The 14,816-nt window shown below is 40.6% G+C and overlaps 1 protein-coding gene across 1 annotated transcript in view; it reads right to left on the bottom strand.

Moving 5' to 3' along the window:
- Positions 1-14,816, bottom strand: part of UPF2 (UPF2 regulator of nonsense mediated mRNA decay) — a 132,081-nt gene that overhangs the window by 69,644 nt on the left and 47,621 nt on the right. The window lies entirely within an intron of this gene.

Raw genomic sequence — 14,816 nt, 5'->3', positions numbered from 1 at the left:
ATAGGTGTGGGCCACCGTGCCTGGCCAGCTATGCATTTTAAAGCAAGACAGTTTTGTGCTACCTCTTCAGGCACAGGTCATTGAAGTAACAATACAGGAAAATGCTTTCATCTTTAATAGGGATTTTAAAAATGAGTTAAGGATTCTCCTCATTTAAGCTTTTCCAGGTATTTAGTAATTCCAGTATTTGGATTTTTGTTTCTTTTCGAATCAGTCACATGGAAGTAAACTCAGACACTCCATTTTCTCAGAATCCTCTACCCCTATAAAAAGGATAGTTGATACAAAATATCACCCTGCTCTATTTAAATCTTGAAGTCGTGTGTCTGTTCATCCATTACTTCACAAAATAAAATCCTTTATGTTGTAAATAATCAAATATAGTTGTTCAAGGCTAGTCCTGCTTAAGAATGCTTTCTGCCTGTTCTACCTTCCTAAGGGTACACAAGTTCAAGAAAGGGATGGAGTGCAAAATGTCACATCAGTCACATGAAAGTCATTAATAATACAAAATAAAACATTTTAATCCACATAAACTGCAAATTTGTGCTAAAATTAAGCCAAATGGACATTTCATCTAATTTGAGTGTTCTGAAAAGCAACTGAAAAAGTTAGATCCTTCCTGTGAAAACTGAATTCCATAATCATATAAGATGGTGACAATTATGTTTCACAACAATTAACCATGAACCACTTTAAAAGAATGCTATTTTCCCTTAAATCATAAAACTTTGTTTATGTTTTCAAGGTCTCCTGAATCACACATTTAAGTATCCTGCTAGCAGTTAATGATCATCAATTTAGGAAACAGTCACTAACTACAAGTAAGCAGAAACAACAAGAATGCAAACACACACATACACACACACACACTTTTGTTATTGAGAGGGGAAAAAATTCTTATGGGTTTTTATCTCCTAATCAATTGGCTTTCTAAAAGAAATGTCTATCGCTCTTTTTTTCTTTAAAATCTAAAGAATTTGACTGCTGAAAGCTATTTAATCTTATCTGTGATAAAAAATGCCTAGAAAAAAAATGAAGGTGAAAGGACAGTTAGGGTTCTATTAAAGAATACAAAGGATTTCTCCATAGAAAACACTAAAGCAGAAGATGATTTAAAAAATGAAATATAATAAAACAAAAGATTGGGGTTATTTACTGTGAAATTGACAACCAAATACCCTGTTGACTTTCCACGATGCTGGTGCTTCCAACACAACAGCGCCACCAAGTGGTGCAACATACTAACAGATTTCACAAAAACAGAAAATTGAGTGAAGGAGGAGGTCCAATCAGAAAATCTCTCACAAAAAGTTCAGCAAACTCTCCTAAAAGGTAGATCAGGAAAAGCCGTTGAAGAATTAAGTACAGCACTTCACCTCTGAAGAGTATTCTGTTTACATTCATCTAAAGAGCCAACTTTTGGCTAAAGCAATACCAAGTGCATCCATATTTAAAAACTAAGAAAAGAAGAGATTCTTACATATTTTCCCTGATACTAACTTAAAATCTGGCTTAGGTGAGGAGCCTTCTGGGGTGTTGGGAATGTCCTCCATCTTGATCTGAGTGACAACACATATGTATGCTTTAGATATAAACACCGCAGGAAGAATAACTAATGGATGCTGGGCTAATACCTAGGTGATAGGATGATCTGTGCCGCAAACCACCAGGGTACATGTTTACCTATGCAACAAACTTGCGCATGTGCCCCGGAACTTACACTTTAAAAGTTGAAGGAAAAAAAGATATAAACACTTAATGTGAAATCTCAGTTACTTGTGTGTGTATAGCTATGTTACAAATTACCTATAAAATAAAATGCAAATATCTAAGGGGATTTGTACATCTCACTGGAGTCCAAATTAATAGGTTAAGAGAGGCCAGGCACAGTGACTCTAGTCTGTAATCCCAGCACTTTGGGAGGCCAAGGTAGGTGGGTCATTTGAGGTCAGAAGTTCGTGACCAGCCTGGCCAACATGGTGAAACCCTGCTTCTACCAAAAAAAAAAAAAGCGGGGGGCCAGGCGCAGTGGCTCAAGCCTGTAATCCCAGCACTTTGGGAGGCCGAGGCGGGTGGATCACGAAGTCAAGAGATCGAGACCATCCTGGTCAACATGGTGAAACCCCATCTCTACTAAAAATACACAAAACTAGCTGGGCATGGTGGCGCGTGCCTGTAATCCCAGCTACTCAGGAGGCTGAGGCAGGAGAATTGCCTGAACTTGGGAGGCGGAGGTTGCGGTGAGCCGAGATCGCGCCATTGCACTCCAGCCTGGGTAACAAGAGCGAAACTCCATCTCAAAAAAAAAAAAAAAAAAAAAAAAGCCAGGCATGGTGGTGGTGCACGCCAGTATTCCCAGCTACTTGGGAGGCTGAGGCAGGAGAATCACTTAAGCCCAGGAGGCAGAAACTGCAGTGAACCAAGATCATACCACTGCACTCCAGCCTGGGTGACAGAGAAAGACTGTCTCAACAACAACAAAAAAAAAGGCTAAGAGATGCAATGATAGTCTTTGAGATTTGTTTCATCATTATTTAATGAACAAAGAATGCAACTGAAAGTTAAAACACTACTTCAGGTCAAACCTTTAAGAACTATAAAGATGAACTACATCAAACTTTAAAAACTGTGCTGTAAATTATACCACCAAGCAAGTAAAAAGACAACTCAAATGGAAGAAAATATTTCCAAATTATGTATCTGATAAGAGATGTGGGCCCAGAATATATAAAAAACTCTTACATCTCATTCATAAAAAGACAAAGAGGGCCAGGCATGGTGGCTCATGCCTGTAATCCCAGCACGTTGAGAGGCCAAGGCAGGCAGATCACAAGGTCAGGAGATAGAGACCATCCTGGCCAACATGATGAAACCCCATCTCCACTAAAAATGCAAAAATTAGCCGGGCATGGTGGTGTAGCCCTGTAATCCTCCCATACTCAGGAGGCTGAGGCAAGAGAATCACTTGAACCCAGAAGGGAGGGGTTGCAGTGAGCCAAGGTCACACCACTGTACTCCAGCCTGGCAACAGAGTGAGACTGTCTTTAAAAAAAAAAAAAAAAAAAAAAAAAGACAAATACAATTTTATTTTATTTATTGAGATGGAGTCTGACTACAAAGCCCAGGCTGGAGTACAATTGTGTAATCTCAGCTCCCTGCAACCTCCACCTCCCAGGTTCAAGCGATTCTCCTGCCCCAGCCTCCTGAGTAGCTGGGATTAAAGCCACCCACCACCACACCTGGCTACTTTTTCTTTTTCTTTTTCTTTTTTTTTTTTCCATTTTCAGTAGAGATGGGGTTTCACCATATTGGCCAGACTGGTCTCAAACTCCTGACCTCAGGTGATCTGCCCGCCTCAGCCTCCCAAAGTGTTGGGATTACAGGCAGGAGTCACCATGCCCAGAGGACAAATATAGTTTTAAAAGGGCAAAGGTTGTGAACAGGTATTTCTCCAGAGAAGATATGCAAATGGCCAATAAGCACATGAAAAGATGTTCAACATCATTAGTCATTAGGGAAATACAGTCCTCCCGAAGACTGGTTCCAGGAACTGACCCCCTATAGATATCAAATTACTTACAATGGCTAATACAATGTAAACGCTATATAAATACATTTATGCTGTGTTTATTATTTAAATTTTCTTAGAGACATACATAGTCTCACTGTCACCCAGGCCGCAGTGCAGTGGTGAGATCAGAGGTCACTACAACCTCAAATTCCTGGGCTCAAGTGATTCTCCCACCTTAGTCTCTCAAGTAGATGGAACTACAGGTATATGCTCCTAGCCTGGCTTATTTTATTTCTTGTAGAGGATGGGTCTCACTATGTTGTCCAGGCTGGTCTCAAACTCCTGGCTTCAAGCCATCCTCCTGCCTTGGCCTCTCCGCAGCATGCCACAGAGAGGATGAGCATCTGACTAAAGGAGCCCCAAACAGGCTGGGAGGGTGTGGGTGGAGAGCAAGGCCAGGATGCCAAAAGGCCCCCTCTCCCAAAGTGTTCCAGCCTGTCCCAAGTGCCAAAGACTCGGAGGAACTTGCTACCTCTCATACCACTTCACTGCCTATCCAGGAGAATATCCCAGCCTGCATTCTACACTCAACCCTTGACTCCCCTATATTCCCGCTTGAGGACTATCAGTCGTCGCTTTCACTCAAAGGAGAGAGAGCTGTGTGAATATACAGGGTCTAGAAGAATGAGAAATAAGATGACAGAAAACTGACTGGCCCTTGATTACTATCTTTCTACTCCAGCCTCCCTAGGGATCAAAGCGTCCCTCTCAGGGATAAGCCAAATCGCGCAGGTAGGATAAAAACACACCTGGGAGTGAAGGACAAGAGAAGACCTGCAAAATGAAAGGCGTTTCTGGTCAGTAAAAACCTACAGCCAACCAGGCAACATCAACCTGGTCCGAGTCCCTCCCTATCACACCATTTTACGGATCTGTAAACAGAAGCCTTGGCTTTCCAAATTCCACAGTAATGAACTTTAGAAAGACTGAGACAGTTTTATTTAAACACTGAAAAGACTACAGAGAGTACCATTAACATGAGAATGTTTAAAAATTAGAAATCTACTTGTACAAATTATAGATTTTGATACAATTCAATTGATTAAAATCTATATAAAACATAAAAACTTGCCAGGCGCCGGGCGCGGTGGCTCAAGCCTGTAATCCCAGCACTTTGGGAGGCCGAGGTGGGTGGATCACGAGGTCGAGAGATCGAGACCATCCTGGTCAACATGGTGAAACCCCGTCTCTACTAAAAATACAAAAAATTAGCTGGGCGTGGTGGCGCGTGCCTGTAATCCCAGCTACTCAGGAAGCTGAGGCAGGAGAATTGCCTGAACCCAGGAGGCGGAGGTTGCGGTGAGCCGAGATCGCGCCATTGCACTCCAGCCTGGGTAACAAAAGCGAAACTCTGTCTCAAAAAAAAAAAAAAAAAAAAACTTGCCAGGCATTGTGGCACATGCCTGTAATCCTAACTACTCAGGAGGCAGAGGCAGGAGGATCGCTTGAGGTCAAGAGTTCAAGAGCAGCCTGGGCAACACAGCAAGACCCTGTCTCTTAAAAGCTAAATAAACAGAAATGTGAAGAGTAATAGTCAAAGCTACATATAAACTACATCCTTCAAAAGACTGTCCTCTACCAGCCAAATCATGAGCATTTCTTTTTCTTATTGATGTTAGGTTTCGAGGTACATGTGAAGAACAGGTAAGATTGCTGCATAAGTACATAAATGGCAGTGTGGTTTGCTGCCTTCCTCCCCATCACCTGTATCTGGCATTTCTCCCCATGTTATCCCTCCCCAACTCCCCACCCCCTGCACTGTCCCCCACCATTTCCCCCCAAACAGACCCCAGTGTGTGATGCTCCCCTCCCTGTGTCCATGTGTTCTCACTGTTCAACACCCGCCTATGAGTGAGAACATGTAGTGTTTGATTTTCTGTTCTTGTGACAGTTTGCTGAGAATGATGGTTTCCAGGTTCATCCATGTCCCTACAAGGGACATGAACTCAACATTTTTTTTTTTTTTTTTTTTTTTGAGATGGAGTTTCGCTCTTGTTACCCAGGCTGGAGTGCAATGGCGCGATCTTGGCTCACCGCAACCTCTGCCTCCTGGGTTCAGGCGATTCTCCTGCCTCAGCCTCCTGAGTAGCTGAGATTATAAGCACGTGCCACCATACCAGCTAATTTTTTGTGTTTTTAGTAGAGATGGGGTTTCACCATGTTGACCAGGATGGTCTCGATCTCTTGACCTCGTGATCCACCCGCCTCGGCCTCCCAAAGTGCTGGGATTACAGGCTTGAGCCACCGCGCCCGGCCGAACTCATCATTTTTTATGGCTGCATAGTATTCCATTGTATATATGGAGTATTTCTTTTATTGTTTTCAACAAGATAACTTACTGGATAAGTATTAATAAACGTCTACTGACTGAAAACAAATCGCTGTATTAGGTAGCAAAGGCCACCATGGTGCCCAATGCTTCACATGCTTCCCTACAATTTCTAAATGCTCTTGTTGACCTAGACAACAGGCTAAGAATAAAAACAACATGGCACTTCTTGTCCAAAGTATCCAGGACTAAGCTGAGTTCACACACTTGCCTCCCATGTCACGGCAACCTAGAAGCTATGGTAGCGGTGTGGATGAAGTAGTCTGGGTCCTTGAGTCACCTCCTGAAAGGGTCCTCTAGGGAGCCCACCAAACCCAGAGGACTTCGAGAACCTAAGATTCAGAGGTTTGTGCTTCCTTCAATATCCCTAGCCTATCCTGGCTTATTTTTTCAGGAAAAGTAATGGCCCACACCAATAAAGGTGAAAATCGTTTTTCATTTAAAGGAAGCTAGAATGATAGTAATGTAAAGAAAACATGAACTTCGAAAAAAAAATCTGATTGAAGCCACCAAATCTGTCAGAATTTGTTTCAAGGTCAGTAACAGCAGGATCCGTAGTGAAAAGAAAAGGGAAAGCTGGCCCACACAGGGAAGACCTTAAAAAATGCAAACAACACGCTTCTTTCAATGATCAACACATACTGTTTTTCTGTAGTTTGACCACTTATCCTCAAATTCTATTTTTCAGTGATAAACCTATATTCCTGACATACAACAAAAACTTTGCGTCTCAAAAGGAAGGGCAAAGACTGAGCAAAAGCTCCATGAGGAAATGCAATGCCAGTGTAGAACAAGAAAATGGCCCCCAAAGCAACCAACATCAGAAATGACAGCAAAAATACGCCCTTAAAAGCGAAACTTGTTAGTAACGGAGCTGAGCAAATCTAACTCATGATACGTAACAAAAAGAGGGTAAGTATAGCATCAATGCAAAGGTACTGTCCATTTTTTTTTAAATTAAAAAAATAAGAAAGAAGGCCGGGTGCAGTGGCTTACTCCCGTAATTCCAGCACTTTGGGAGGCCAAGGCGGGTAGATCATTTGAGGTCAGGAGTTCGAGACCAACTTGGCCAACATGGTGAGACCCCATCTCTATAAAAAATAAATAATAATAATAAATAAAAATAAAAAATAAGAAAGAAAAGGACAAATTCCTCAAAACCTACCAAACAAAATTCACCAGAAACATACTGTTGTGAAACATATGAAAATTCTGGCCAGTTTTCCATGAACTTTTAAAAAGCGTGATGAAATGAAAGAAGAAGTGATAGCGTAGTAGAGGGAAAAGACTTCAGAGAATGCTGAATAAGAAAAAGATGACACTAAAAGAAGTGATTGGTAAGAAGAAAATAACCAGAAAATGAGCAAAGCACAGTCAATATACGCATCATTTAAGTACTTAAAAAAGAAAACCGAAACAAGAGAACAGAACTAGGATTTAAATATAGTTGAGGGAAAAAAAATTCAAAAAATTCCCTTAATTTTTCAGTATGAAAATTTCTTGAAAGGGCATGAAAAATGACCCAGAATGATCAACACCAACACATCTCTATCCTAGGAAAGTTACTGCATTTACTTGGTTAGAGAAAGAATTACTTGGGCAGCCATTTAAATGACCAAGTCAATTTTAAGGGAGGGGGGAAAAAAACGCAGGCTGGCCTCGGATTTCACCACAGTAATGCCAAATGCCAAATGACTCTTGAGTGACACCTACAAGATATTTAGGGTTAAAAACAATGAGCTGTGGATCCTATACTATAACCAGTCAAGCTGCCATTCAAGTAAAATAGCCCCAACTCCATCATTCTGAACATAGAGGAATTCAAGCCATATTTTTTCCACAAGAACGCTTTTTGAGAAAACTATTAGAAAATGAACTTCAGGCCAGGCACAGTGGCTCACACCTGTAATCCCAGGTGTGAGGCTGGGACGGGCAGATCACCTGAAGTCAGGAGTTTGAGACCAGCCTGGCCAACATTGTGAAACCCCATTTCTACTAAAAATACAAAAATCAGCCAGGTGTGGTGCTATGCACCTATAATCCCAGCTACTCGGGAGGCTGAAGCAGGAGAATTGCTTGAACTCAGGAGGTGGAGGTTGCAGTAAGCTGATATTGTGCCACAGCACTCCAGTCTGGGCCAATAGAGCAGAAACTCAGTCTCAAAAAAAAAAAGAAACAAAGAAAGAAAAAAAAAGAAAATGAAGCTCAGCAAATAAGCGCATTACAGTGAGAAATTTTAATATAAATGTTTTATTCCTTATCAGGATATGTCACCAACATAAAAATAAAGTGGGCGGGATGAAAAAGCAGACAAAGTCGAGTATGATGCTTGCCTACTTGTAATGCTGAAAGTTAAGTATCACTCAAATACAAGAATAAGCACATTTAAGGGTAAAAAGGAAAACATTAAGGGAGAAAAATTAATATCAGATTAAGTGACTAAAGAGAGTAAGAAGGGCCGGGCGCGGTGGCTCACGCCTGTAATCCCAGCACTTTGGGAGGCCGAGGCGGGTGGATCACGAGGTCAAGAGATCGAGACCATCCTGGTCAACATGGTGAAACCCCGTCTCTACTAAAAATACAAAAATTAGCTGGGCGTGGTGGCGCCTGCCTGTAATCCCAGCTCGGGAGGCTGAGGCAGGAGAATTGCTTGAACCCAGGAGGCGGAGGTTGCGGTGAGCCGAGATCGCGCCATTGCACTCCAGCCTGGGTAACAAGAGCGAAACTCCGTCTCAAAAAAAAAAAAAAAAAAAAAAAAAAAGAGAGTAAGAAGGGACCACAAACTAATCTTAACATTGTTCATGGCAGAAAGCAACAGAGACTGTCTAAATAAATAATCACTAAGCAAACTTAAAATAAAAAAGTCCTGGCCAGGCATGGTGGCTCACGCCTGTAATCCTAGCACTTTGGGAGGCCGAGGTGGGTGGATCACCTGAGGTCAAGAGTTCAAGACCAGACTGGCCAACAGGGTGAAACCTCACCTTAAAAAAAAAAAAAAAAGAAAAGAAAGTCCTAATATAAAAATACAAATCTTCCTAAAATCAGAAAACACACTCATGCATGCACACTAAATTTAAAAATATAGAAGACCACATAATGAAAGACTTAGGAATTAAAACAAAAGGGAAAACATTACAGAACATAAGCCAATCATAAGCAGCCTTACTTTCATTAAAAGAAACAGATTTTCATTATAGGTCTGAGAGTAAAATTCGATTCAATTATATATAAAAGAGACTCAACTAAAATAAAATGATTCTGAAAGACAAAATATAAAATAAAGGGCACAGGTATACCAAGCAAAATGCAAACAAAAAGAAAGCAGCAGTCGGGTGCAGTGGCTCACACTTCTAATTCCAGCATTCTGGGAGGCGAAGGCGAGTGAATCACTTACAGTCAGGAGTTCAAGACCAGCCTGGTCAACATGGTAAAAAAACCATGTTTCTACAAAAAATACAGAAAATTAGCCGGGTGTGGTGGTGTACTCGTGTAATCCCAGTTGCTTGAGAGGCTGAGGCAGGAGAATCGCTTGAACCCAGGACCAGGAGGTGGAGGCTGCAGTGAGCAGAGACTGTACCACTGCACTCCAGCCTGGGTGACAGAGAGAGACACTATTTAAAAAAAAAAAAAAAAAAAAAAGCAGCAATCATATAATCATTAATACCAGATGAGCTTCTGGCCAAAAGGTCCTAAATAAGACTAAGAAGAACACCTTATAATGATAAAAGATGTATGTAATTCACACTTAAGCTTAATCTGTACAACAAATAATGCAACAGTAATATTTAGAAAGCTGAAATTGTAGTAATTAGGTGAGATGCAACACATCAGAATCACAGTATTTCATCTACCTCTCAGGCCATGACGTGTGGGCACATGGACTAAAAAGGTAAGAAGATAGATCAGAATCACTATTTAGTCATGTAAACTTAATCAATACATTTAACTTTGTACCATAAAAACAAAAATATGCTTTTTTATAATGCCCACAGAATGTTCACGAAAACTGACTATATAATCAGAGACAAAGTAAACTTCAAAAATTCCAAAAAATAAAAATAGTATAATCTAATCAAAATGCAATAAAATTATGAATTACTGACAAAGCCACAAAACAAACAAAAAAAAGCCCCTCTACCTGGAAATTTTGAAACTCTATCAACTCCTTGGGTCACGAAGGAAATAAAACTAAAATTAACACATGTCAGAACTAACAGATGGCCAGGCACAGTGGGGCTCATGCCTAGAATTCCAGCACTTTGGGAAGCCAAAGCAGGAGGATCTGGTTGAGACCAGGAATTCACAACTAGCTTGGTCAACATAACAACACCGTGACTCTACCGAAAAAAACTTTAAAAATTTAATGTGAAAATTACCCAGACATGGTGGTACATGCCTGTGGTCCCAGCTACTTGGGAGGCTGACATGAGAGGATTGTTTGAGCCCGGAGGTTAAGGCTGCAGTGAGCCATGATCTCACCACCGCACTCCAGCCTGGGCGACAGAGCGAGACTCTCTAAAAAAGAAACCAAGAGACATGGCTTAAACCATGCTCAATGGACAACACATATATGGAGTGCCAGAAAAGAAACAAAAGAAACAGAAAAAACCCAAAAGAAGGAATTAATAAAGAACAAAGCCAAAAATAACAGTAAGAAAATCATTAAACAGAATAAATAATAAATCTAAAAGCTGGGTTTTTGGTAGAAAAAAACTAAATAGGTAAACCACTAGCAAACATAACCACAAGGAGAAAGAGGAAGTACAAATTCAAATATGGCACTATTTCTAACAGCAAAAGACTGGAAAGTCTGAAACTGTTAAATATAGTACATTCATCAAAAGAAACAGTGCAGCTTTAAAACAGTGAACAAGGGAAATCCTTATGTCCTGAGATGAAAAGATATGTATAAGCTGCCCATTGTGTTAAAAACAGGAAATAAGAATCTGTATTTTCTTGCATACGCAAAAGAATCTTTGGGAGAATACATAAGCAAGATACTGATTTCCTACTGGGAGGAGTGGAAATTGAGGAGATGGGATGGCATGGATAGGAAGAATACTTTTCATCATATAATGTTTTATACTCCTGGACTTTGAGCTATAGGGCTGCATTATTTATTATTTAAAACTGCATACGACCAAGATGAATTCATCAAATATTTTAAGCTTGGACTGTAAGCCAAACACTATACTTGGTATTGGAGATGTACAAAACGAAAAATCGAGTCTTCATTCCTAAAGAGCTGGTAGTTTGAAGTCTGGCAGAGAGACAGGAAGCAAATCAACAACTGGAATATAATGCGCCTAATTCTTCATAAGGAGACACATTGAAAGTGCTATAAAGAACATCTCTATCTACATAAGAGAAAAAAAGAAGGCGCTGTTCATAGAAGATAGCTCTTGTGAAAGACTTAAAGGGTGAGTCAAAGATTTCCAGTGGGAAAATAAAGGACATCCCAGATAGAGCAGAAAGCAGCAGCAAAGGCATGGAAGTAGAGAGAGCAAATGGTATTTAAGAAATCATTACAGATCAAGATTCTGCAGGAGGAAGAATGGCTAGAATTAAGACTGAAGAAGTTGAAAACCAGCTGGCTAAGAAAGGGCCTTACCTATCATGTTACTTAATTTTATCAACTTTTACATGATAGGCATTGTGCTATGTGCTAGGTATAAAGAAGTAAATATGGCCTCCCTTCCTGCAGCTTACAGTCTAGTGGACAATGTCAAGGAATTTAAGAAAGAAGTTTTAACAAGAGTTTGACACCATGATCTTTCCTGTCTTTGTCTATTTACACATACTGTTGCCTCTGTCAACAATGTTCTCCCTACATTCCAATTTCCCACTCATCCCATATCTAGTAAATTCTTCTCAGGACTCAGATTAAATGACCCTTGTTCCAGGCAGTCTTCTGACTCCTCAGCTCAATCAGTTCCACCTGACACTAGGCTTCAAGCACCTGCACTTCTTCTTGACAAAGGCACTTACAACTACTCTGTCTTCCTCTTCAAATCAAGCTGTATGAATTCAGGAACTAAGATGATCTTTTTCACCAAGTACACAGGAGACCCTTACTGAATTACTTAATGAATGAATAAATTTTAGAATAACTTAATCTTTCCTGATTATCAGGCTGATTATAGTATACTTAATTATATACTTAAAATATGTAAGACTGAGAGCTATTTCTCATGGCTCCAGAATACTTGCACCATTTTTTAATACTTGTGATAAACTGTCACTTCATATTAATTTTTTTTTTTTTTTTTGAGATGGAATCTCACTCTATCATCCAGGCTGGAGTGCAATAATGTGATCTTGGCTCACTGCAACCTCTGCCTCATTGGTTCAAGCGATTCTCCTGCCACAGCCTCATGAGAAGCTGGGATTAGGGGCATGCGCCACCACGACCAGCTAATTTTTTGTATTTTTAGTAGAGATGAGATTTCATCGTGTTAATCAGGCTGGTCTCAAATTCCTGACCTCAAGTGATCCACCTCCTGACTCAGCCTCCCCAATGCTGGAATTACCGGAGTGAGCCACCACACCCAACCTCAAGTTTGTATTTCTAACTGCTACTGATTTGCAGCTTTTTTATCTCCTGAGCTAAGCAGATAAAGTCCATCACAAAGAATACTACTGGAATAAGACTAAATAATAGTACATGCTTTCTGAGGACTTTCTGTGGGCCAAGAATCGGTCTTCTGGGAGAAGATGTTGTTTTATAAGCAAATTACTAAACCGCATGGTTTCTTTTGTTAACCAAGCCTTTTATTTTTGCTAGCTTTATTCTATGTAATAAATGTTGCAACAAAAATAAGTTGAGATAATTGTTGCTACACTTTTCTTCATTCAAATAACCAACTGAAAAAAAAATTAAGAAAACATTTCATTGTACAAGGTAAAGACAGACTCACTTGAAAAAAATTAGTTCAAGATACCGAGAGGAAAAAAATTTGAATTTTCATCTATTCCAGGTATACATCCCCCCCAACCTTTTTTTTCCCTCTTGTGACCCAGGCTGGAGTGCAGTGGTGCAATTTCGGCTCACTGCAACCTCTGCCTGCCGGGTTCAAGCAATTCTCCTGCCTCAGCCTCCCAAGCAGCTGGGATAAAAGGCACCCGCCACCATGCCAGTTAAGTTTTTGTCTTTTTAGTAGAGACAGGATTTCATCATGTTGGCCAGGCTGATCTCCAACTCCTGACCTGAGGTGATCTACCCGCGTTGGCCTCTCAAAGTGCTGGGATTACAGGCATGAGACACTGCACCCAGCCTTCCTCCCATTTCCATATACATGAAAGTGGACTATGTCTTAAAATCAAAGCCTTAAAATTAATGGAGAATATTTTTTATTTTCTAGTTGTATGTAATAGTATACGTCATAACTGTCAGCACCTTAAATTCTATTAAATGAAGTATATATATGTATATATATATATATATACACACACACATATATATATATAGTACACACACACACACACACACACACATATATATATATATATATATATATATATATGTTTTTTGTGTTTTTTTTTGAGATGAAGTCTCACTCCATCGCCCAGGCTGGAGCGAAGTGGCTCATGCCTGTAAACCCAGCACTTTGAGAGGCCGAGGTGGGTAGATCACCTGAGGTCAATCTTGGATCAATACCACCTCCACCTCCCAGGTTCAAACGATTCTCCTGCCTTGGCACTCAAATAGCTGACATTACAGGCACACATCACCACATTCTGCTAATTTTTGGATTTTTAGTAGAGACGGGGTTTTATGTTGGCCAGGCTGGTCTCTAATGCCTCATCCCAAATGATCCACCCACCTTGGCCTCCCAAAGTCCTAGGATTACAGGTGTGAGCCACCATGCCTAGCCTGAAGTATGTAATTTTATGTTATAAAAATATTCGTCCATATGACTTCCTCAAGTACATAATTCCTTTTTTTTTTTTTTTTTTTTGAGATGGAGTTTCACTCTTGTTACCCAGGCTGGAGTGCAATGGCGCAATCTCGGCTCACTGCAACCTCTGCCTCCTGAGTTCAAGCAATTCTCCTACCTCAGCCTCCTGAGTAGCTAGGACTACAGGCATATGCCACCATGCCCAGCTAATTTTTGTATTTTTAGTAGAGACGGAGTTTCACCTTGTTGACCAGGATGGTCTCGATCTCTTGACCTCATCATCCACCCGCCTCGGCCTCCCAGAGTGCTGGGATTACAGGCGTGAGCCACCGCGCCCGGCCCAAGTACATAATTCTTAATTATCTACTCACTACATTAACACATTCCTTCTCCCTTGCACCACTAAAATGAATTAATACTGCTAACAGGAGATTAAAAAACTAGTATGAAAGAAAAAAGACAAGTAGTGATTTGGTTTCACTGAGAAATCTTACCATATGGGCCTTAAGAGATGATGGGTCTCCATCAATGAATGGACCACATTAAAATTTTGCTGAAGAAATCTTCAATGAAATCCCTCAGAATCCTTATCTTTTGGGAAAAGTATCTGTCTTAATTAGCTATGTCATATGTAATCATCGTAATAGTTAACAAAATTCTGGCCGGGTGCGGTGGCTCACGCTTGTAATCCCAGCACTCTGGGAGGCCGAGGCAGGTGGATGACGAGGTCAAGAGATCGAGACCATCCTGGTCAATATGGGGAAACCCCGTCTCTACTAAAAATACAAAAATTAGCTGGGCATGGTGGCACGTGCCTGTAATCCCAGCTACTCAGGAGGCTGAGGCAGGAGAACTGCTTGAACCCGGGAGCCGGAGGTTGCGGTGAGCTGAGATCACGCCACTGCACTCCAGCCTGGGTAACAAGAGTGAAACTCCGTCTCAAAAAAAAAAAAAAATAGTTAACAAAATTCTTTAATTATTCATTGTTGAATAAACAGAAAGAGATCTCCAAGAT

Source organism: Saimiri boliviensis, chromosome 8, assembly GCF_048565385.1.
Source record: "Saimiri boliviensis isolate mSaiBol1 chromosome 8, mSaiBol1.pri, whole genome shotgun sequence".
In the NCBI taxonomy this organism is placed as follows: Eukaryota; Metazoa; Chordata; class Mammalia; order Primates; family Cebidae; genus Saimiri; species Saimiri boliviensis.
Note: the sequence above shows the minus strand (reverse complement) of the source record. Positions and strands in the feature narration are given on the sequence as shown.